Genomic DNA, 25,730 nt, shown 5'->3' with positions numbered 1-25,730 from the left:
GAGATTTTGTAATGCAGTTACAGCTTATTCTAAAGGGGACCTGAGGTCTTTGAGGGCACAATAAGAGACAAAAGTTGAGTCAGAAATGTGCAAGTATCAGAATGTCCTGTTTCTTTGTTCCTTTTTTGGAGTTTGTGCCTGTGATGTCACTAAATCAAACATGATGGAGACACCCCAAACACAACTGACTGGAGGAAAAATTAGGATAACCTGAGAGCAGATGTGTAAATACATATGTTTTGGTCACACAAGCATAAAACATCAACTTCTTCAAGTCTCTGCTGCTGCTGCTGCTAAGTTGCTTCAGTCGTGTCCGACTCTGTGCGACCCCATAGACGGCACCCACCAGGCTCCCCCGTCCCTGGGATTCTCCAGGCAAGAACACTGGAGTGAGTCGCCATTTCCTTCTCCAGTGCATGAAAGTGAAAAGTGAAAGTGAAGTTGCTCAGTCGTGTTGGACTCTTTTGTGACCCCATGGGCTGCAGCCTACCAGGCTACCCTGTCCATGGGATTTTCCAGGCAAGAGTACTGGAGTGGGTTGCCATTGCCTTCTCCTTCTTCAGGTTACTAAAGGAACTTATTTCAGAGTGCAAGCCAAAGATTTAAGAATGTATTATATCTTTCCATCACCATAGGCTTAGAGAATGAAAGGGTAGATCAGTCAGATTTAGCATTTTGTTTTAAATCAGTTTTAACTGGACACTTCTGAGAACAAGGGTCTCACAAGTAGAGTTAAAAGGAGACCAACCATATGTGCACCAACTGCATGGATTCTTCAGTGAGGAGCAGTGACAATGCACACATTCCCAGAAGCATGCTCTCCAGCCTCGGAAGTACTGGTAAGACAGGACTATGATAGTTCTCATTTTACAGTAAAGGGCACTGTATGAAGCTGAGAAGTAATGAAGATCTTCAAAAACCTCCTATAGCACTTTCTACCAGAGTACATTTAGTGGTTACACTGTTAGCCTCATTTGAATCTAAAATAAAGTTATAGTAAAAGACAGGGAATCAAGGAATTCACCTCTGAACATAGGTCATCTCTGAGACTCATCTTTGCATCTTAGGTTTTTCCATGTTATGTTTGCAGTTCTACTGATGATGTCCCTCAGTTTTTTCTAGCAATCTGTCAAATGTTAACACTTCAAATTTTCTTTAAGAAAGAAATGCAAATACTGCTGGCATGATGTTAAAATGTGTTCCTTCATAACTGAAACACACTCTGTAGCTCTGCCAACTAAAGCTCCTTTCTAAGTATAGAATTTCTATAATAAGAGCCATAATCTGAAAAGAAAAAAAATCATTGGAAACATCACTAAGTATGAATAAGACCATATCCTTTGGACACTAAATAGTATGAAAGATCTCAGTAAGAACTAAAGAGTTAATTATAGTTTATCCTTCATGTGTTGTTTATTTAAATGGAAATCTTTCTTAAATTCATAAATAATACAGTTTTTCTTAAAATATTATTATCATCATGTGTACAGAACAGTACAAATATCTTTTAACATTAGACTCAAGGACAAAAGTAACTGATTCAAAACATATGGTTTATCACTTAGTAGGCTATTTATTTCTTCAACATTAAGTCTAGTCATTTAATCCTAAAGTAAAGATTTTCATTTTTAGAAAAAATACCTAAAGGATGGTACAAATTATCTGCCAAATAGAGCAAACGGGAACGTGGAAACAGCTGATGTCTAGGGTAAGTTAAATACATGTACTTAAGGAATAAATAAACACTGAAAACCTGCTTTCACTAAGCAAATATCACAATGAAATATCTTATATATTAATACCACTAGAGGGCTTAATACGTTTTGCTTAATAGAATTTCCTTTTCAAACTTGTCTTCGTGGTATAAATGAACTTCTATATATGTATCCTTATAATCAAGGTTATAAAAAAGTTGATACAAAATATATATAAACATGCAAAATAATAATAAAGTGACTAGATCAAAGAAAATTTTATAGACTGAATATCATTTTAGGCAATTTAAGTCTGTTAAATAAACTGTATGGCTTCAAATATCACTTATTCTTAAATGATAATATTATTTCTGCAAATTTTTATTTAACAACATGGTTCTGATAAATGGCCTGTGCTATTTTTAAGGAAGATTAATAGTTTTAAAGCAGCCTACAAATTTCTTTCAGTCACTAGTCACCAACAATATAAATTTACTTTCATTCAAGGTAGGCTCTATATTTCAAAACAATATTTATGTTCATGAAAACTTGTCTATGATTCTAACTTAGACAAATTATATTATGGAAGACATTAAAAATGACTGTCTTTAAATTCCTTCTTTAGTTGACCAAGTCACACATTTAACAAATTTGATTTTTGTCTTGAGTGGTAATTTATCTTTAAATCAATCCTATTATTCAGTTATATTGTGAATACAAACTTTTATGAGATGAGAGAATAAAAATTATAACTCAGCTAAACAAAATAAGTCTTACACTGATTTTAAAACCTCTACTTACCCATTTAAAATATGAATTAGTCCTCCTGCCCCAATTCTTGGAGGTGGGTAAAATAAAACTACAAACAAAAGGTTCACATTTTGAAGTGAAAAACCTGTTATCACCACATATATGAAATAATACCTCTGTAATTCTGAAAAAATCTAATGAAATACAAGTTGTTTCATTCACAAGGAATTTCCCAAACTCTAGGCTCAGATTTGAGAAGAAAAATATTAGATGTTACAAGATATTAAAAAAAAAACCTCCCATTACCTGAATATACTTTCTGATTAACAACACAATGCAAAACTTGTATCGTGTCACAGGCAAGGCATGTACGCAGGTAAAGCACTTCAGTCGTGCCCGGCTCTGGGCAACTCTATGGACTGTAGTCTGCCAGACTCTTCTGTCCATGGGATTCTCCAGGTAAGAACACTGGAGTAGGCTGAATGATGGGTGTCAAAATCCATAGTTGTCTGTTTTGCATGGACCTGACCTGTCAGAAACTCCTACTCATGAGCTGAGTACCATCTGAGATTGCTGCATATAATTCCAAAAGCTAAAGAAAGAAATCCTAGTTGTCTAGGGGTTTTACTATTAAACGCAATCACCCTGAATTTCCCCCAGAGGTTATGTTTTGCTGTGTAATTCACAGGGCCATCAAAGACATTGCCACCTAAGAGTAATAACCTGCCACCTTTATTCCACCAGCAAATGGCTATCATTTCCACCTCTTTACCACTCATAATAGCACTTACCCATGAATTACAGCAGAGTGCTGGGAAATATTATGTGGAAAATGTATCTCTTCAGTTATATGACCAAATCAAGCCCTCAGGTCAGTTTACAAGGCTTTCACAAAGGTTTTGTTGTTGCTGTTGCTGTGTGTTTGTTTTATTCTTTATGAATACAGTAGTTTTACATAATTAAATTGTACATGCTATGAATAAAGAGGTTTTGATAACTAAATTAGTTACAGATTAAGCATTCTAATAACTGAACTTGGTGCAATTATTACTGATTGCTTGATAAATTTACAAATATCATCCAAAATTTAAGCAGCCTGCCTTATAAAAGTTTTTCATTCTGTGTTTTTCTAACCTGTATTGATATTCATAGTAACATGATCATTCTTCTCGGTATATTTTTATGAATATCTTACTTTCTAGTCAGAAAATTTTTACACTACTAAATGTATTCTGGCAAAGATCACCATGACAAAGTAAGAAGAAATGATCATATTGCCCCTCACTTTACTTCTGTTTTCATCAAATATGCGTTCTATAATTAAGTTCTTCTATATCCAGGATTACTTTTTTTTTCCAGGTTACTATGCTCTCATCACCAGTGTTTCACCAGTCTGGAGTATCCCCTCCATTACTGCTCCCACACTATATATGTTACTCTTAAATCTGTTAACATGCACCCCACTCAACATTATCAAGGCCAAAAATTAACATTCTACTTTCATTCAAAAATACTTACAGTAATACACTTCTAGTAACGATCTTAATGCTTCATCCAGAATAAATCTCATACAAGAGGAATATCCAGAGGTTATTTTTATCTCCTTTCTTTAATTTACATTATCGCTTCATTCAAGTCTGAAAAATAAAAATATTCAAACTGTCTTACTATTAAATACACTGACACAATTTCAGTGTAAAATAACAAGAAAATGGTAGAATAGTTTCCTGAACATAATAAGTTTCTGAAGACTGAGCAAACATATCATTTAGAATTTTTTAAACGTAATTTATATATGATACAAAAAATCATCAGGCCCACTAAACATATATTAAGATGTGCATTAATTCATGCCCAGTAGTACTTCTTTTACCTGCCCACTAAGAAATGCATCTCCACATACAGAGTGATCTTAATCACATATATTTCTATTAAAAAAAATAAAGTGTATTTAGGATACTAAGAAAGATGGAAATATATTATTTTTGTCTGCTTGTTTCAACAGTTATATGATTATCATAAAATTGACCTAGAATTTTTGACGAATTGATAAAATAGCTTTTGGTATCAAAGCAGTCAGAGGGAAGTCAATTTTATCCTTCTACATACAATTAAGGGATGCATAATCATATTATGTTTAACTAAAAGAGTATGTATTCAAATATTGTGAGAGATCTGTTAAAGGAATTTATACAAATAAAGTCTGACATTTCTACAGCAAGCTGACTCTAGAGGAAAAATATCCAGGGAAATCCTCAGATTCAGTGCTCTCCAATCTGCAAAGGGAACAGACTTGTTCCTCTTGAACAAGGAACAATTAAAATCAAACCAAATGGAAAGGACTGCCAATCAAAAGGCTCTTTCAGGCTACTGATAGATTTTAAGCTGTCTTCATGGAAATAAACTTAATATCTAGTAATGAAAACTGCTAGGTTTCAAGATATCATTGCTTAATTAAAAAAAAAAACATTTTAAGTACAAATGTATTAACACCCTTGCCTGCACCTCCCAAAATTAGAATTTCATGGGTTCGTGTTTGTCACAGGGAGTAATAGCAGAAGTCTCCTAATGTGACCCTTACAATCTCCCTCACTGTGAGGGAAGGCAGCTTAGAGAATAAATAACGTAATAAAAGACCTGCGTCTCCCCACCTCCTCCACTAAAAATCTCTAGCACCAAATGCAATTACTGATGTCAGTCAACAGTAGCTTTTACTGTTAGGAAACTATCGCCTTTCTGACCGGTGATTATATCCAGCCTGATTTTTAATACCCCCTTTGTCTCCAGTACATTATTTATTTTTTCCCTTCCTGGTTGTGTAATTGTGAATCCTTGCTATTAAGGAATTTCAAAAGATAATTTTATATACTGGTAATAATTCTACATAAAATTTCAAAACAAAGAATTGATTGCAGATTCAAGAATTTTATTCAGAAGTATTTTCAATGCAACTTTCCTTTTTATCTGTTCACTTTTCTGTCTATGAATCCCATAATGTATGCATTAGCTCTCTGTTACTTCCCTTTAATCTCTCATATCCTTTCCAGTAACATCTATATTTATACTTATTCTATTTTATTTTTTGATAAATATTTCAAAAAGTATTTCATCATGTCCCAGCCAATTTTTGCAACTGAAAACTGTTTTTATTTTGGTTTCATTTTAGAATTTTTTTTATACATTTCTTTATGCTTTCAGTATTTCCCCCTAGACTCTGACTGCTTGGTCTTCATTTCCTTCTGTTGCATCATACTCTCCTTGTTACTTTGATTTCTTCATTATGCTCTCACATTTTAGAGATAATATTTTGCTTTAACATTTATGGGACTCTGAATTGTCAGAACTCTTTTTTACATTGTCTTGCATCACTTAAGATAGATGTTTTGCACCTGTTCACTTAAGCAACTTAACTACTCTTGCTTATGTTGTGAGAATGAGGTTTCTATGTACAGATATGATGATCTTTTTTCAATTGCTGAAAAGGACCATTCAGTGTCTGAAATAGCGCATGTGTGTGTGTGTGTACAAATGTCTGTAATTGCCACTGAATGTCTTTAATACAAACATTCTCTCAAAAATGCTATTAGATTTGTGCTGTTGATTGAGCCCACCTTCTCATTTTGCTTATTCCTCTATGCGATCAGTATAGTATATACTGCATCAAGCTGTCAATCTTTTAAGTCATAAAGTCACTCAAGAAATATATGCTGAACCACTGACCAGATGAACATTTTCTGCATTCGATCTGACCGTGATGACCACTGGTCCCTCCCTTATTTGATGAACATTGTGCAATATATAATCGCTAACCAGGAAGTCTGTGGGGAAATCCTTCTTGACTGATGACTGAGAATGTATGTGCTAGCTTTCAGGGTATTATTATTCAGTTTCCATTAAGCTTGGTATACTATGCTCATGCAAATGTAGAAATTCTCGGTGGGTGAACCTTTAAGTTGAAGCTGCTCAAGGATTCATTGTCATGATTACTGGAAACCAACAAAAGTGCTATGAGAAACATTAATGAGAGCTGTTAGAAAGAGGAAACCATTATTACCCAAACTGTGGCAAAATTACAGTCATTCCCTGACCAGTTTTGAAAAAAGTTTTCATCCTGATATATCAGTCCTACTTGGAAGTCATTTTTGATTGTTTTGTAAGCTTGGAGTAGGATACTGGTAGCAATATTTACTGCCATGACCCAACAGAGAAATTTCATATAAAATCACTGCACTAATTTTTTTCAATATCAGATATCAATTTTCTTGTTAAGACAATAACCTTATGATGAGCTGGTGACCTGCTGGAGAATACAGAACTATAAGCTTGAAGCCAAACACTAAAAGGATGGGGAGAGGGAGATGGTGATCCTTCCATTCAACATTCCGGTCCCATTCATGCCTCTACTCACTCTCATGCTCTGGCTTGTGGCCCTTGAGCACTCGCTTTCTTTTAGCTTGTGGAAAGCAATCAATGAAAGTCAGGTCTCTTTTGCTCTTAGCAAGGACTCTCATTCTCAGCCTTCTCTTCTATTCTTGGTGGACAACATCTTTCTGCCCCGCAGGAATGGTTGACAATAGAACTCAATTGCCTCCTGAATGCCTATGCCACCCCGAACCAAAAGGACTCTTAAAATTTCATGAGTTGAGAAAGAATAGTATGTAAACTTCACACATATGCCATATTTAGAAGATCTGTTTTTATGACCAAAAAAATAAAACAAAACAAAGACAAAACATAGTAGGCTCTGAATGACATTATTTATAAACCAAACATTTGAGCTCAAAACTCATGTATCTTTCGATGCTTTCTGCAGCTGTTACTCAACCAAGGTTTTTGCACAAATAATCATCAAGATGATTAATTGAAGAAATTAGCTATTGTTTGTCACCAGGGTGATATTGCCAAGCTTTCCTCATTTGATTTATTCAAACAAATTACTTAAAAGGAACTTGACTAGATTGGCCAACATTTTATATTACTTGTTACTTGTTTATTTCAGTTTCTTTTCTTTACAGACCCATACAGATAAGTAGGTCTTAATGTGCCCCAGTGATATTTTTCTGTGTTAAATTTTCTAAAGTTAGTATTCAGACATTAACAAATCTGTAATTTGTGAAACAAAATAGGTTTTTAGGGGGTTTTTTGTTTGGTTGGTTGTTTTGGTTTGTTTGTTTTTGGCCAGAAAATTTTAAAATTAGAAGGCTCTATATTATAGTACAGGAAATTCACATGCAAGGAAGAGGTTGGATTTCCAGGACATATTTGGGTATAGTATATAATCTGCTATTACAATATTCTCAGTGGTATTTAAATTCCCAGAATATTTAACAAGGTATCTACATTTTGGCTTTATTATATTTTGGTAAACATGCCTGGGAACCAAGCCATCACTGAAAATACAAATAATGGTCAGAGATGAACAGTGCATTCTGACTTCCAATTTGGGATTCAATATGCAGAGAACAGTACTGTTCATTTACCCCTAACACCCCATACTCATTGTAACCTTGCAAAATGTCTGCCTCACTCTCACACACTGAATCCACAATTGGAGCCACTAGATATTTGGCTAAAAATGAACATACAAATGTGCATGACAATAATATAAAAGAATAGTAACTGACAGTTACTAATTGCTCAATATATATAAGCACTATATATCAATTCTTCACTCATATATGAGACAAGGAATATCATATCATCTTCATATTACATATTAGGAGAACAAAGCTAAGAAATATTAAGTTATTTTCTTAAATCACTTATCTGCTAGTAAAAAGTCAAATCATTTTCAAGATGTTAATTCTACATTCTTTCCAAGAATTTATGCTATTTTGTGACTATTTACAACAGAAAATGAGGAGCTGTTTTAAACAACTGAATAAGGACTGTCATGATGCAGAATACACTACAGGCAAACCTTCAATTTTATAGATATTAAAAAAGTATAGACATATGATACAATTTTAAATATTAAGAAAATATACTGAATAAGTTTGATAAGAATTGAATCCTCTGAAGCATCATAGTTGCATGAAATTAAACAATAAGGATATGCATACAACATGCTAGAATATTAAATGCCCAAGTTAAATCATTATAGAATACACATGGGAAATAAAAAGGAAATATTTATTTGACTCTCAGGATGTGGTTCAAATATTTGCAACATCTTTGAAGTTTCCATATACATGAGGGAATATATACACATGCATGCATAAACACATATATATATATATGTGTGTGTGTATGTGTATATATATATACATATATATATATATATATAAAATACAGACCTCTTGGTTTTTCAAGAGTGAATGTTAAGGAACATTTAAAACAAAATTTGCACTTATAAAACTGCTTATACATTGAGCAGTTTAAGTCAATAGTTACATAAGATAATTCTATCTAATCCTACGTCATTGTTGTTGTTGTTGTGTGGTCGCTCAGTTCTGTCCGACGCTTTGTGAGCCTGTGGACTGCAGCTTGCCAGTCTCCTCTGTCCTCCACTATCTCCTGGGGTTTGCTCAAATTCATGTCCATTGAGTCGGTGGTGCTACCTAACCACCTCATCCTTTGCTGTCCCCTTCTCCTTTTGCTGCCAATCTTTCCCAGCAAGAGGGTCTTTTCCAACCACTATGTCATTAGTGTTAAAACTGAGTCTCTAATCACCACCGCAGTAATCCACATCATATAAATGCATGTTTGGACAAGAAATATGTTTAAGATATCAGATTTTTTATCACTGAAAGTGAACTAAGTTAATGGTATATATTGTGTCTCTATATGGAAAAAACATGGATAGACTAGTATGGATTGAATTCTGAAAATGTTGAATAACTCATGAAATACACATTGTCTTCACATCACTCAGTTAAGTTCAGTTCAGTCGCTCAGCCGTGTCCGACTCTTTGCGACCCCATGAATCGCAGCACGCCAGGCCTCCCTGTCCAACACCAACTCCCGGAATTCACTCAGACTCATGTCCATCGAGTCGGTGATGCCTATTTCACATTTTAAAAATCTATACAGAATATACTTTACAAGATAATTAATTACAGCTAATTTTATATGAAGGAACTTTGTTAGCTCTTTGTGGTTATAGTTTCTGATTATATATATGTTTACTTTACAATTTCACAACATTTCTTTCGCTTACTCTTAGCTTTCACAAAACTCAGTATGTCAATCAATGGTGTAGAGATTTGCTGACAAATTTTAGATGCTATAGCGAAAGAAATGTAAAAATATTTGCCTGTTTCTTCAGGGCAAAATCAAGCAATTGGCTGAAAAATTGGAGGAGTGCACAAATTATAACCTCAAGAAATAATCTACTTCCTCAAGAAATATGTCATTAAGAAGTTTCAAAGTTAATCATGACTTATGTAATTTTTCTTTTTTTAAAAAAATCTATGGTGAATGGTGGTTTTAATATTGAGGATTTCATCTAAAATTTTTAGGTCAGTAATTGGTTTAAAAAAAAAAGCATTTGTATACAGGAGGGAAAACTTTGGACAGTTTAATAATCCAAATAATGATGAACAATTTGTTTTCAAGAATCAGCCTGGAAAGATACAGCCCTGACAAGATTGAAAATAGAGGATAAAGGCTTAATGGACATTGGTCCAAAGTGATAAAGTTGTCAAAATGTTGAATTGATGGGTTATTTTCAGTTAGTAGTTTCACAAATTATAGTCAGAGGTGTTTACTTGGAAACTGTAGAATCACCTGAGGAAACAGTAATTTTTTGTGTAGTAGGTTTACGATTTTGAATGTTTGTATTCTTTCACTTGTTTGTATAGTCAATGGGATTAAGAAAAGAGTAAATTGTGATTTTGGAAAGTTTGGGGATATTTTCAATTTTCATGTATTTTTACATCATCTATATTTCAGTTGCTGCCAAAAAAGCCAGCAGTCTTGGGTGGATAATGTTTTTAATACTTTTCATAAAAATTTAGTCACTTCAACCAGTTGCCCCAAAATAAAAAGTTGCTTGAAGATAGAAGTTTATAAGCATTAGTTCATGCAGTGTTTAACTTTTTTATATTCTGTAGTGAACTTTGTAAATTGTACTTGCTCATTAAAGTCTTACCTAATTTTTTCAGGAGTTTCATAAAGAAGCAAAAATATTTATTCCATTTTCACTCAGTGATATACTTATTTGCCAGACATATTTCATTCAGGTTATGTATTTTTTTTACTTTTAATTAAAGAGTCTTCATATTAAAATGTAAAAAAAAGGTTAAAATGTCATATATGAAATTTGAACATAATATTTAATCATTTAATTTAATTATACAATGCAATACTCATATTCACTGTTTTACCTTTTACTTGAAGTATACAAAATTAATGCTATTTTCTTTAGTTGAATAATCACAGACCATATCTTTCAGCCTAAAAACACTTTCACACAATTAGCTAAAGCTATTTCCTTAGTTAGAATAATCATTGGTGTTATAAGTAATTAGACATTACTCAGGTCAGTTCAGTTCAGTCACTCAGTCCTGTTCGATTATTTGCAACCACATGGACTGCAGCATGCCAGACTTCCCTGTCCATCACCAACTCCCGGAGCCTGCTCAAATGCATCTCCATCAAGTCGGTGAGGCCATCCCACCATCTCATCCTCTGTCGTGGATGAAATCCACATGCACTTCTCCTCCCACCTTCAAGCTTTCCCAGCCTCAGGGACTTTTCCAGTGAGTCAGTTCTTTGCATCAGGTGGCCCAAGTATTGGAGTTTCAGCTTCAGCATCAGTCCTTCCAATGAATATTCAGGATTGATATCCTTTAACATAGACTGGTTGGATCTCCTTGCAGTCCAAGGGAATCTCAAGAGTCATCTCCAACACCACAGTTCAAAAGCATTAATTCTTCGGCGCTCAGCTTTCTTTATAGTCCAACTCTCACATCCATACATGACTACTGGAAAAACCATAGCTTTGACTAGACAGACTTTGTTGGCAAACTAATGTCTCTGCTTTTTAATATGCTGTCTAGGTTGGTCATAACTTTCATTCCAAGGAGTAAGTGTCTTTTAATTTCATGGCTGCAGTCACCATCTGCAGTGACTTTGGAGCCCCCCCCCAAAATATAGTCTCTCACTGTTTCCATTGTTTTCCCATCTATTTGCCATGAAGTGATGGGACCATATGCCATGATCTAAATTTCCTGAATGTTGAGTTTTAAGCCAACTTTTTCACTCTCCTCTTTCATTTTCATCAAGAGACTCTTTAGTTCTCCTTCACTTTATGCCAGAAGGGTGGAATCATCTGCATATCTGAGGTTATGGATATTTTTCCCTGCAATCTTGATTCCAGCTTGTGCTTCTCCAACCTGACATTTTCCATCATGTACTCTGCATATAAGTTAAACAGGCAGGGTGACAATATACAGCCTTGATGTACTCCTTTTCCAATTTGGAACCAGTCTGTTGTTCCATGTCCAATTCTAACTGTTGCTTCCTGACCTGCATACAGATTTCTTAAGAGGCAGGTCGAGTGGTCTGGTAGTTCCAACTTTTAAGAATTTTCCACAGTTTGTTTGTGATCCACATAGTCAAAGGCTTTGGTGTAGTCAATAAAGAAGAAGTAGATGTTTTTCTGGAATTCTTTTGCTTTTTCTATGATCCAACAGATGTTGGCAATTTGGTCTCTGATTCTTCTGCCTTTTCTAAATCCAGCTGGAACATCCGGAAGTTCATGGTTCACATTCTGGTGAAGCCTGGCTTGAAGAAATTTGAGCATTACTTTGCTAGTATGTGAGATGAGTGCAATTTTGCAGTAGCTTGAACATTCTTTGGCATTGCCTTTCTTCAGGATTGGAATGAAAACTGACCTGTTCCAGTTCTGTGACCACTGCGGAGTTTTCCAAATTTGCTGGCATATTGAGTGCAGCACTTTCACAGCATCATCTGTTAGGATTTGAAGTAGCTCATCTGGAATTCCACCACCTCCACTAGCTTTGTTCATAGTTATTGCTTCCTAAGGCCCACTTGACTTCACATTCCAGGATGTCTGGCTCTAGCTGAGTGATCACACTATCGTGGTTTTCTGGGTCATTAAGTTTTTTTGTTTGTTTAGTTCTTCTGTGTATTTTTGCCACCTCTTAATATCTTCTGCTTCTGATAGGACCATACCATCTCTGTTCTTCTTGTGCCCATCTTTGCATGAAACGTTCCCTTAGTATCTCTGATTTTCTTGAAGAGGTCTCCAGTCTTTCCCATTCTATTGCTTTCTTCTATTTCTTTGCATTGATCACAGAAGAAGGCTTTCTTATCTCTCCTTGCTATTCTTTGGAACTCTACATTCAGATATCTTTCCTTTTCTCTTTTGCCTTTGATTCTCTTCTTTTCTCAGGTATTTGTAAGGCCTCCTCAGACAACCATTTTGCCTTTTTGCATTTCTTTTTTTTTTTTTTTTTTTTGGAGGTGATCTTGATCCCTGCCTCCTGTATAATGTCACGAACCTCCATCCATAGTTCTTCGGACATTCTATCATATCTAATCCCATGAATCTATTGTCACTTCCACTGTATAGTCATAAAGGATTAGATTTAGATCATATCTGAATGGTCTAATGGTTTTCCCTACTTTCTTCAATTTAAGTCTGAATTTGGCAATAAGTGGGATTCCCTTGTGGCTCAGCTGGTAAAGAATCCGCCTGCAACACCAGAGACCTAGGTTCTATCCCTGGGTTGGGAAGATCCCCTGGAGAAGGCAAAGGCTACCTACTCCAGTATTCTGGCCTGGAGAATTCCATGGAATGTATAGTCCATGGTGTCTCAGATTCAGACACAACAGAGCGACTTACACTTTGTACTGGCAATAAGGAGTTCATTAGACATTACTAGCTGATCATTAGTTTTAATTGTGGAGGTAACATTAGTATTATATTTTGAGCACTCGACTAACCCCCTTTTAAAACGATGGATTCCTGCTGAAAGTCTTCCTAATCAACCAATAAGAATCTCAGTTTTCCTCCACTTTATCATTTAAATACTTCTGTTAGTTTTGAACCACGTGTTTTTGATCATCTTTTAAATATTGTATTTATTTTTGGTCATCTTGTAAACTAATGTATTTATTAATAATAATCAGAAAAATGTATTTTTATTCTTCAGTCATCTTTTAAACTAATATATTTATTTTTGATCAGCTTTTAAACTAATGTATTTATTAACTAATAATGGGGCAGTTATAAGGAAAAATGATAACTAAAATTAAAATATTTATATTTCTGTTTCCCTAGTGGCTCAGCTGGTAAAATATCCACCTGCAATGTGGGAGACCTTATTCCTTGGTTTGTTCCCTGGGTTAGGAAGATCCCTTGGAGAATGGAGTGGCTACTCACTCCACTATTCTGCCCTGGAGAAGCCTTTGGTATCTTTTGTATGAATAATTACCTAATCCAGTGGGGATTTTTTTTTAAACTATTTTAAAGGGTTAGAAATATAAATTTTTAACAATATATTTTATATATTTATATATATAAATATTGTATAAAATACATATTATATGTTTATAAATACATCTTCTATAAAAAATTTAAATATAAGTTTTGATATATTCATAAATCTTTTATAAAATGCATTTTAATAATTTTATATTTATAAATATATAAATTTTATTTAAAATATTATATTTCTAACCCTTTAAAATAGTTAAAATAAAACCACAGTGCATCAGGCAATTATTCATACAAAAGACACCAAAGGCAGAAAAAAAAATTGTTCAAAGGCTTTGCAATGTAATTAAGGAATGGAAGGGAGCAACACACAGAAAAGAAAGACTGGCTTTTCTCTTCCCCAAAATGACCAGCTCAAGAGACCTGTCAAGAGAAAGAAGTCTCATCCTCACTGTTACATCCAGCAGTCAAGTCTGAGTCATGATCTGACCCAGTTGCCCATCAGCACTTGACCCAGTGGACCAGCCCCTCCTGAATTCATCCTGAAAGGCTCTCTCCACTTGACCTATAAGGAGCCAGGCTCCCTCTCAAATTCTGCCACCTCACTGCTTTCTGTCCCCTGTGCTGTTTCATCCATCTCCGCATCTAAGGGCTTAACTTGGGGTGACCAATAATACTTCAGTTTCGATTCTTCTGTCCCCTTGACGTCCTCATTGCCTGGAGCTGCACTGTCGAATATGGTTAACAGTAGCCATAGATGGCCATTTGAATATAAATTTAAGTTCACTTAAACTAAATAAATTTAGGAATACAGCCCCAGTCTGAAACTTTCTTCCTCTTGTCTGTCTTTCACCCTTGACATTCAATTACCCAGCAATCCATCTGGAACTACATTCACAGTATTTCCAGAATCCTGTCAATTTTCATTGCTTCCAAAACTATCAGTGTGGTACACGCCACCATTATCCTCTGCCTGGGTTATTGCAATAGACTGCTAAGCCAAACCAGCATGCCTCTACCACATGGCCTTTGCACTTCTTCTCCTTTTCAGGGCTCTCTTACCACAGTCCCCTCTACTCCCTTCTTCAAGTCTTATTCCCTCACTTTCTTTAATATATGCCCAAATATTCCTCTCTGGGATTTGATCACACTATATAATCTCATCTTTCTCCGTCACACAGCTCACCCTGATTTATATTTTGAATAAAGGAATTCCCTCCCCCCATTACCCAGATTTATACTTTGATAACTTTCCAGATATATTCCCTCACATATCATATATAATCATAATAATCTTACTTTTAAAACCATAGGTATTCTATTTTATGATGTGGCTTTTCACACTATAAAATATAGCATAACCAACATTCATATCAATAAAGTTTGATCTACATAATACATTTCAATATCCTCATGATTGTTTTTAGTATGTATATTCCATCACATAATGATACTAAAATTAGAAGTATTCAACATAGCACTGAAATGAACATCTTAGTGTCTTTGAACACTGGTTCAATATTTACTCATTTCAAATTTAAGTACTAGAATTGATATGACATAATATGTGCACATTTCCAATTTGGATAAAGTATTTCAAAAGTCAATCTTCCTACTCTACTTAAAGACAGTAAATGCTGCCTTATCTATTACATAATTACTAACCCCTGTATATTTTTACTTAATATTCTTGAGGTTCAATCTTTCAAATGATGTGACTCTTTTCCTTTTTTAAACGTGTTACTCCATACCTTATTCCTCTGACCATTTTTCTAATGAGTTGGACATTTTCTCATTGCTTTTCATAAGCCATATGTATAGTTAGGTCTATTAACACTTTTTCTGTTATACACATACACATATACACAGATATACATATAACTATATTTAATATAGAAATATATATACATACACATATAATTTCATTTACATATATGTACTACTTTCTTTACCATTCACAAGTTTTAAATCTTAGTCAAATCCATTGTTCTACTTTAAAGTTTATACTCTTTGAATTTTGAATATTTACATAAATTGCATATACACACACATACACTATGGTTTATAATTGATATAAAAATAGCATGCATTTAACTTTTCCAGCTCATGCCCAACTTGCAACCCTGGAACTAGGGTCACAGGTTGGGTTCAAAACTGGATTTGTTTCCTTGCACCCTTTATCCCAATACCTACTAGTTGATTTATAAAGTCTCCTTGTTGTTATCGCTCATTATTGCTCTGTCATTTAGCCATGTCCGATTCTTTGTAACCCCGTGGACTGCAGCATGCCAGGCTATGTGGTCTACTGGAGAAGGGAACAGCAAACAACACCAGTACTCTTGCCTTGAGACCCCCATGAATAATATGAAAAGTTTTCTTGAATATAAACTAAATCTCTTTTAATGTGACAGCCAGTTTCTTGACTTTATGTTTTTATCCTACTAATCTGTCTCTCTATTCCCATTTCAGATTCTTCCTTTTATTCTTAAAAGTTTACTTTTCTAGAGCACAGATTTTTAGTACACATGTGGATACTGAAGCTAATCTAATCCCATACTTAGTTGAGTGAAGATCAAAACTTGTACATGTTCTTCAGATTTTATACATTTTTAGTTGTAATTCTTTGAAATAATCTTGAAATTATGATCTCTGGAGATCAATTACCTCTTTTTTTCAGTAAATAACAAAACATCACAATATAATCCAGATTTTAAAAGGTACCAGCCAAGAGGTGTTCAAAGCTTTTGTAATATTTTGAAAATGCAATCACTATCCAGGAAAATGTCCCATATTTATTACAAATGGATAAAAAGGTTATCTAGTGGTTGATTAACGAATTTGCTGCTTAAATTCTAATCTTAACTTTATTGAGTCTATCTTTAGATTCTTCTGAGTTTTCCCACTGTCTTGCTTCTATCAAATTCATTTATTCTTATTGTGGCCAATCACGATACTTAGTAAGTGAAGTATTTAATGTATTTGTGTGTATGCCTGCTAAGTCACTTCTCTGTAACCCTATGGACTGTAGCCTGTCAGGCTCCTCTGTCCATGAGAATCTCCAGGAAAGATTCCTGGAGTGGGTTGCCATTCCATTCTCCAGGGGATCTTCTCAACCCAGGGATCGAACCAGTGTCTCCTGATTCTCCTGCATTGCAGGCAGATTCTTTACCACTAAGCCACCAGGGAAGCCCCGTTTCATGTATTTACTTAGTAGGTAAAAACTTGCTACCTGGGTGGTGGGGTTCCTGGAACACTCATGGAGGTAAAAATAATTTAGTAATTGTGCATTTTGTGTTTGAAATTCATAAAAACTGTTTCATTATATAAAAGAGAAGATGAAGCTCAACAAAATCTCAGTTGTTGGTAGATATAAGCAACTGATACTGTGCTTTATTAAGTAGATCTTTTCACCACAGGGTAATGGAATCAATAATTACTTATGTTTATCAAAGGGAGGCAAACATATTACTCTTGAGAAGTATTTAAAACAAAATCATTTTTCTTATTTTACTTTAGACTATCGCCACAGCCATATACAGGTGTATACATATGTTTATATACATGAAAAAATATATAAATAATTCTAAAAATTATAAGAAGAAATGATAAATCATTAAACAGTTTCAAGGTGATATACTATATTATACTGATAAGTGTTGTTTACTATGACAGATATTTTATTTAATATAATTAACCAACATCAATAATAAATAGCTGTGTTTTGCAAATACAATGTCAAATAACACAAATGTACACTTTTGATGGGCTCTTTGAAACTGTGGGCTTCCCTAGTGGCTCAGAGGTTAAAGCGTCTGCCTGCAATGCAGGAGACCTGGGTTCGATCCCTGGGTCAGGAAGATCCCCTGGAGAAGGAAATGGCAACCCACTCCAGTATTCTTGCCTGGAGAATCCCATGGGCGGAGGAGCCTGGTAGGCTACAGTCCACGGGGTCGCAAAGAGTCGAACATGACTGAGCGACTTCACTTTCACTTTCCTTTCACACTTTTGATAATAAGGACATATCCAAACAGGCAACAAGAATCAAAAGTGAGAATAAATTGTTCATTCATACAGTATACAGTTTAATATGCTTCTCATATTGTGTTTCTCAATAGAACATGTAGTTACAAAGTTTAAATATATAAGAGAAATATGTATTTATTTTTTCTTCTAGTGAAAATGGTACAAATAAACCAGTGCAAAACATTCTCAACCTACATTCTTAATTCACCTCTCTTCAATCTGCTTTTTCTTACAGTTGCATCCCCCTATGTCTGCATATTATAGCATATGTTATTACTTTATTTTTTTTAACTCTGAGCGTCATATTATTGTTTGTTTGCTTTTTGATAACTGCTGTTTATATATGTTTTATGACTTCAAAATATTCAGGTTATACATAGCATCAATAAATAGTTAAAATATGAGGTATGTAATTTTATAATGGTCCAGTTGTTTAAAAACATTTAAAATCATCTCAAAAGAAAATTATATAACTATTACAGAACATAATCATTATGAGTCCTATATTTTAAAATGCTAGGTTAAAAAGTACAATACAAAATTTTACTCTTGTAATAAGAAAACATTGAAAAATATGTGTAAATAGGACAAAAAGTAAAGAGACATGGAAATAAGAAGAAAAATTGCTAAAATAATAGAAAATGAGTGGATTTCCCCCTCATTTATATTATTTTACTTAATATTAAATTGCTATTTGTAAAATAGCTAATTTTTGAAAAGTTATTTTTATAAATTAATGCCCCAAAGCCTCATACTTTGGGCTTCTGCTCCTGTGACCTTGTTGATTACACTTCCGATCTAGTAATTGGAGACCCACACAAATGCACACACACACACACACACACACACTAAGCACAACCATGACTCACACTAGAAGAAAGAAAGTAACAGTTATTGTCCTTCTCAGACTCACCAAGATGTACAGACAACACAGAGGAATTTGAACAGCATCAAAATGGTAGTTCAGGTGCTCATTAAGCCTCTTTTATAGTCCAGATGTTTGTAAACTGGTACGTGCCTAATGAACCCTATAAGACAGCCTTAATTGAGACAATCTGAATTCATTCCATTCTGCTTGTTTCACATAGGTCTATACAACAAAAACTATAGTTTAGTGGCAATTTTGTACTAGCACATAAGATAAATTTGTATTTATCTATATAACACAATGTTAAGTACTAGTTTGATAGTATACTTCAATTTAAGAGCTCACCTAAAGTAAGCAAAGTTCTGTGTTTTGGGAAATCATTATGCTGATGTGTAAACCTTGAATTAAGAAATTTTAAAATATTTTATATAAATATCATGTAAATAAGATACCAATACAAAGGTAATATGGATAATCTATGCCTTTTTCTTAAAACATATTTCTCTTATTACTAGAAGGCTTCATATCTTAATAAACATGTTTGATTTATTTAATAATATCATTTTTTTGGTGTTAATGGTTCACTCTTGAAGTGAAGTCACTCAGTCATGTCCAACTCTTTGCAATCCCATGGACTGTAGCTTACCAGTCTATGGAATTTTCCAGGCAAGAATACTGGAGTGGGTTGCCATTTCCTTCTCCAGGGGATCTTCCCGACTCAGGGATCTAACCCAGGTCTCCCGTATTGTAGGCAGACGTTTTACCGTCTGAGCCACCAGGGAAGCCAAGGGATGCTAATGCAAGTATCAACATATAACTTTAAATAGAATCTATCTCACAAAATCAGATTCCATTTTCCACCTGAAACTGTGCTCTTGAGTAATCTTTACAGGGAAGAAAGACCCTGGTAGTAATTCATCTTGTAATGATTTATTTGTTCTCAAGATTCTTATTTCATCAAAGTAATATATAAATTTCCTATATCCCAAAGGACAATTCTTCACACCTAGTAACATGACGTTGCCATTTGGTGAAATATTTCAAAATATATTTCATACATTGACAAACTTGACTATAGAGGAAGAGTGATAATACAATAATTTGATATTTCAACTATACTTCAGTAAAACATTAAAATTTAAAAGTAAAAGAAAAAATAACTTGATATCAAACTGTACCAATTCATCATTATGTACATATTTACAACAACCTTGGCAAAACTATAATAGCTTTAGGTAAGGAAATTCATTCTAGATGAAATATTGTTGGCAGCAAATGGTGGGATTCATTTGGAATATCGTAGATTGTAAATAGACAGGTGCATTACTGCATTTTCTCAATTCTAATACCAATATTTCTTCACATTTTAACATTTCTTAAATTGGGTTGCATCCTACAATGGATTTTTAAAAGCAACTTGCCAGCCATTTCTGTTTTTCCCCCAGGAAAGTTGATGTTAAATCAATGGTACCTTGTACAGATATTGACATCTTAGAATTGAAGATACAGACTGTAAGCTGAGGATCACATAATGGCTGATGCCAGCAAGAGTGTAAAACAATATATTATCTCTACTATCGCTAATTATTTTATTTTCTTGAATGCATCAGTTTTAAACATAATTCAAACATTTCCAACATAGGTTTGGAATAATCCCGTTTCATTAGAAACTTTTTTAAAGCCCTGCCTCTTTTGTGAACTCTAACTAACGAAGGTTATCTAATTACCTTTCAAGCAAAGTGTTAGCTTAATGCAAAGTATCTGAGCTAGGTTTCAACTAGTTTTGCATTAGTGAAGTTGCTTCAGTCATGTCCGACTCTTTGTGACTCCATGGACTGTAGCCTGCCAGGCTTCTCTGTCCACGGGATTCTCCAGGCAAGAATATTGGAGTGGGTTGCCATTTCCTTCTCCATAGTTTTGCATTAACAAACTGCTTTAAGAATGGGCAGCTTAAAAGGAACCCAGAGCCTATATATGACTTATTTTTCATTGCTTAAATTCAGTGCTAGTAATATTGCTTATTTTTACTTTCAAAATTGGATTAGGTGTTAAAACATAAATATGAGCTTATTAGCATCTTAAATATGAATTATAATGTCAAATATATCACACCCATCATCAAACTTGTTGCACAAGGGAAATGTTACATATTAATTGTGATATGTTAGAAGTTAGAATTAATTTAAAAGGATAACCAAAGGAAAGATAATTTTATCTGTACCTAAAAATATATAAAATATATACATAGTTGTTTAGAATCTGCCTGCAATGCAGGTTCGATCCCTGGGTCAGGAAGATCTTCTGGAAGAGGAAATAGCAATGTACTCCAGTATTCTTGCCTGGAGAATCTCATGGACGGGGGAGCCTGACAGGCTACAGTCCATGGTGTCACAAAGAGTCAGACATGACTGAGGGCCTAACATTTTCATACTTTTATACATAGTTGAGTAAAGACATGAAACCACTTATTACTTTTTTAAAAGTTAATCAACAAAACTTCACTGAAATAGCCATAATCTTATTCACAAAATATTTGTTACTAAAACAGTTGTTCATTTAGAAGTGTTTTGCTATTTATCAGATCTTGCTTAAAACATATCAACATGGCGTATGAAAAATTTGGATGAACCAGTTGTGTTGGATCATAGTCAGTTAACAAATGTATCCAAAGTGGACTTTTGTTCTTATCACATGATGCTTCTTTATCTCTCTGAGGGCATTAGAAGCAGATGGACAAGGAGTCTGCTTAGTGAGCCAGTTTTTCAATAGGATAACGTGAATTTACATATTTGAAAAATCAACACTTAAAATTTCATTAAATGGATACAAAAATGCCACATATTCATCACAGATAACTCTTCCCTTTTAGTTCTGATTACAGCAAGACTACAGCTGCACCCCAGTAAGCAACATGTGCGTGTGAGGCCAGCCAGCCTCCTGCTCCACTCCCAGCTGCAGCTCCTGGGGTAGCCCGGGGCAGAGCCCTGCCTCTCCTCACCGACTCTGGTCCCCCAACCACGCCCACGGCTGCCTCCCAACCAATGGCTCCACGAGGCCATAGGCATGACCTGCAAATTCGGGGAAAAATGTCTGCTTCCCTCTCCTCCACTGTCAGAAACTGAACGAACGGTGCCTTTGTTTTGAATGTATTTTAGCACAGTTCTTTTCTTTAGTGATAGAAGCACACAATAGGTCAGAGGAGGATATAAAAACTCAAGATGTTGAGCTCTCACACTCTGTAGGCCAAATGACATTTTTCTCTTTCCATAGGTCCCAGTATTCTCTGGAAGATTTGAGAAGATCTGAGATTCTAACGAAGGAATCATTAAACACTATGTTTTAAAATGCGGAAAGGTACCTGGGTACTTCTTAATTTTCAAAAGAGCTCACACAGTCTATCCAAGGATTGTGAACTGGAAATAAATGATAAAATATAAATATTTTTGTCTTGAATATGGGTAAAATAGAAATGATAATAAAGTTAGAAAGGGAATGTCTCTTTCAGAATATTGGGAGTAGTCTTAGAACAAGTTTTATGAAGGAAAATATAAAAAGAACAAAAGACACAATAATGCAGTAGTGATAGGGAGAAACTAGGGATTGTAGACAAAGGAAGTCACCTGCTGTATCAGTAAACAAAGGATGTTGCGGTCATCAAGCCATCAGTCATGGTAGCCACCTTGAGGGGATTCAGGATGGAAAAAAATAAACAGGATCCTGGCCATAGATAGTTAAGGGGCATATCAAAGATGATTTCAATGAGTCCAGACTCTTGCATCTTCCTAGATGTACTAAAGTGCTAAACTCATTACCTTGAGATGTCTGTTTTTTCTTTAATTAATAGCAATATGTTAATTTTCCAACTACCTGGTCTTTCTTGCAAAATTTCCTATATATCCTGGCTCCTCCCTTACCTCTTGAGAACAGTAGTTTGGGGCTATTTGAGATGCTGTCTCCTGGGCTGAAGTCCTCAGTATGTTTGCCAAATAAAATATAATTCTCAACTTTTAGGTTGTGTAATTTTCCAGTTGACAGTATTACAAGGGCAAAAATAATCATATGCACAAAAAATTTAAAACAAAAAATAGGATAAACCTTATGGAAGAATTGATTTTTTTAACTTAAAACATTTAATGGATCTAAAAGATATATTTTAATCATCCAACACATTTTTACTATTATTGGAATAATATTAATAGTTTATCTTATAATAAACAAATGTTTACTGAAAGCTACTATATTCAAACAATATTCTACTTGACTAGCTGCCTACAGTGGTATAGTTTTCTAGGTGTTTATTTTCTTGGGAATGGTAATGAAAAGCAAACTATGTATATATTTATCTCCAATAAGAAGAATTTAAGTTTAAAAATTGTCTTCGCTGACTTTAAGAGGAAACAAAGCCTCAGTTATAAAATTCTTCATAATTACTACTAGGCCTACATCATTCTTCTCTCACAAATAATACATTTTTTTCAACCACGTCAATTCCTGAGTTTATTTCTATTTTTTTTTTACAACCACTCCTAAAATCTTTAATCCTCCCCTCCCCTTTTTAAAACCTCAATAAAATAATACTTTTAATTAACTGGGCCTCTGACTTTAGTATACTGTCTATCAACAGCAAAGCCAAAATATGTAAGTGCCTTTGGATTCAACAATATAAAATCCTGAATGCATGCCCTCTGTAACATCTTTATGCATCTTCTTTCAAAACTAACCCGATACGTGAGTTGAATTTCTTTACAAGTATCTTGTTAAAAGTATCATCATATTTGCTTTTATTTTTGTTCCAGTCTTATCTTCCAGTAAGTTTCAAGTGATAGACAATTCCAACAAAAACAAAACAATCAATACTTGCTTTTATTTTATTTCAGTCCTATCTTTCAGTAAGTCACAAATGATAGACAATTCCAATAGAAACTAAATAATGACGTCCATGTTTTTACCCATTAATCCTATTACAGATCCAATACAGTTTGGACTTTGGGCAACCAGAAATATAATGAAATGAAGATGTTATATGATCATTCCAGAGATATCAGGGGATGAAACACAGCACAAGACACATGCTAATGATCAAGAGAGGATATCCAGTTGCCTGTTTAGGAGCATGTGAAATTTGTCAGCAACCATGTACCACAGAGGGACTTCCCTGGTGGCTCAGACGGTAAAGAATCTGCCTCCAGTGCAGGAAACCAGGGTTCATTCCCTGGGTTGGGAAGATCACCTTGAGAAAGAAATGGCAATCCACTCCAGTATACTTGCCTGGAGAACTCTATGGACAGAGGCACCAGCTGGGCTACAGTCCATGGGGTTGCAAAGAGTCAGGCACAACTGAGCAGCTAACACTTTCACATTCACACGCACCACAGACAGCATTCGATATATTCTCAGATGATGAGTACCATCGGCTGGTGGGACAGCCAATCGGCCGGACGACCTTTAAAATGCCAGCGTAAGTACCTGCAGTTCACCAGCACAGGAGGTGCGGGTGGCTCTGGTGGTAGTCCTTCCCAGAGGTCCCAACCTGCCTGCCAGTGCAGGAGACATAAGACACGCGGTTCTGATCCCTGAGTCAACAAGATCCCCTGGAGGAGGGCATGGCAACCCACTGCAGTATTCTTGCCGGGAGAATCCTACGGACAGAGGAGCCTGGTGGGCTACAGTTCATGGGGTCACGAAGAGTCGGACACAAGTGAAGCGACTGAACACAGTCAAAGGAAAGGAAAGACTGCTCGGACCAGCCTCTGATGCTTTTGTTTCCTCGCAGCCCTGGACAATAGCTTGAGGGAGGTGGGGACAGTCTGAAAGCATTTCAAGTGATCGCGCTCTTGATCAGTCTCTCTTTTGGACTCTATCGGGAGTGACTTTACAGATAGAGATAAATCAGAGTACACCAGGGAGCCCTTGTTCACCAGGCCTGCTGTGCGCTCCCAGGGTGTCACGCTGCGGAGCACTTGCTCCAGCTCAGACCGCCTCCATCTGATAGAGACGTCTGTCTGTCCTGACAGCTGAGAGCCCAGCGTGGTCTCTCAGTCCCTGGAGGGGGCTGCTCCAGGAGCTCCAGGACCAAGTTCTCTGAACTCTCTGAAGCTCCGAGTCTTGCTTTTGCTAAAAAATGACTGTCTCTGTACTTTAAAAGATCTAAGTGGCTTAGTCTCTCATCTCTTAGCAATTCAAACCACTCCTCTTTACCTTTATGCACAAAACTTCCCTCGCAGCCCTGTTCCTTCTGTCTTTTTACCCTGCTGTTTTCTTTTGTGCCAGAATCTGCCCATAGAAATAAAGCTCAAGTCAAACCCAGGTAGTCACAGGCAGGACTGTAAATCCAAGGTGATCTTCCAGTACAGTACAAATGACCCTCTCAAAATCTGGACTAGACTACTTCGGTCAGTGAATACTCACATAGTAGCTGAGGTGGTGATATGAGAAAGTACCCACAAAACTATCTTTGTCTAATTCCTTAATTATCAAATATTAACAAATATACCAAAAGACTGATGGTAAAATATAAAACACCCAATGAAGTAGCTGTTTTTTTTAATCTAAGTAAACATAACTGTATTGCTTGATACACCCAAACTTTTTTATTTTTTATTGAAGAGTAGTTGATTTACAATGCTGTAGAGCAAAATGGTTCAGTTATATATGTAAATCTTTTTTGTTGCTGCTTTAGCGAATTAGAAACAGTTGTGATCATATTACTTTATTGAGGAAGCTTTTATGTAAATCACTTGCATGTTATTGCTATTTTTAAATTTTTACTTCTCTAGAAACTACAACTGATAATAAAACCAAAAACTAATGTCATCTTTTGTAGTCATTTCTAACTATAATATTTTTATTGTTGTAATGATTACATTAAAATAGATTTTGACCACATTAAAATTGAATTTCTAAGGATGTTCATGTTCCTCTTTACAAAGAAAAATTAGCATACCGGTGTTTAGTGCTTTAAGGAGGACCATAAAATTTTAGGTTTAAA

General features: G+C 35.0%; 1 protein-coding gene across 1 annotated transcript in view; it reads right to left on the bottom strand.

Annotated features, from left to right (window-relative positions):
- Nucleotides 1-25,730, bottom strand: part of TENM3 (teneurin transmembrane protein 3) — a 2,757,765-nt gene that overhangs the window by 2,657,152 nt on the left and 74,883 nt on the right. Inside the window, exon 2 of the mRNA XM_060406900.1 lies at nucleotides 3,963-4,081. The gene's annotated coding sequence lies outside the window, so the exon portion shown is untranslated. The remainder of the gene's footprint in view (nucleotides 1-3,962; nucleotides 4,082-25,730) is intronic.

This window comes from Ovis aries, chromosome 26 (assembly GCF_016772045.2).
Source record: "Ovis aries strain OAR_USU_Benz2616 breed Rambouillet chromosome 26, ARS-UI_Ramb_v3.0, whole genome shotgun sequence".
In the NCBI taxonomy this organism is placed as follows: Eukaryota; Metazoa; Chordata; class Mammalia; order Artiodactyla; family Bovidae; genus Ovis; species Ovis aries.
Note: the sequence above shows the minus strand (reverse complement) of the source record. Positions and strands in the feature narration are given on the sequence as shown.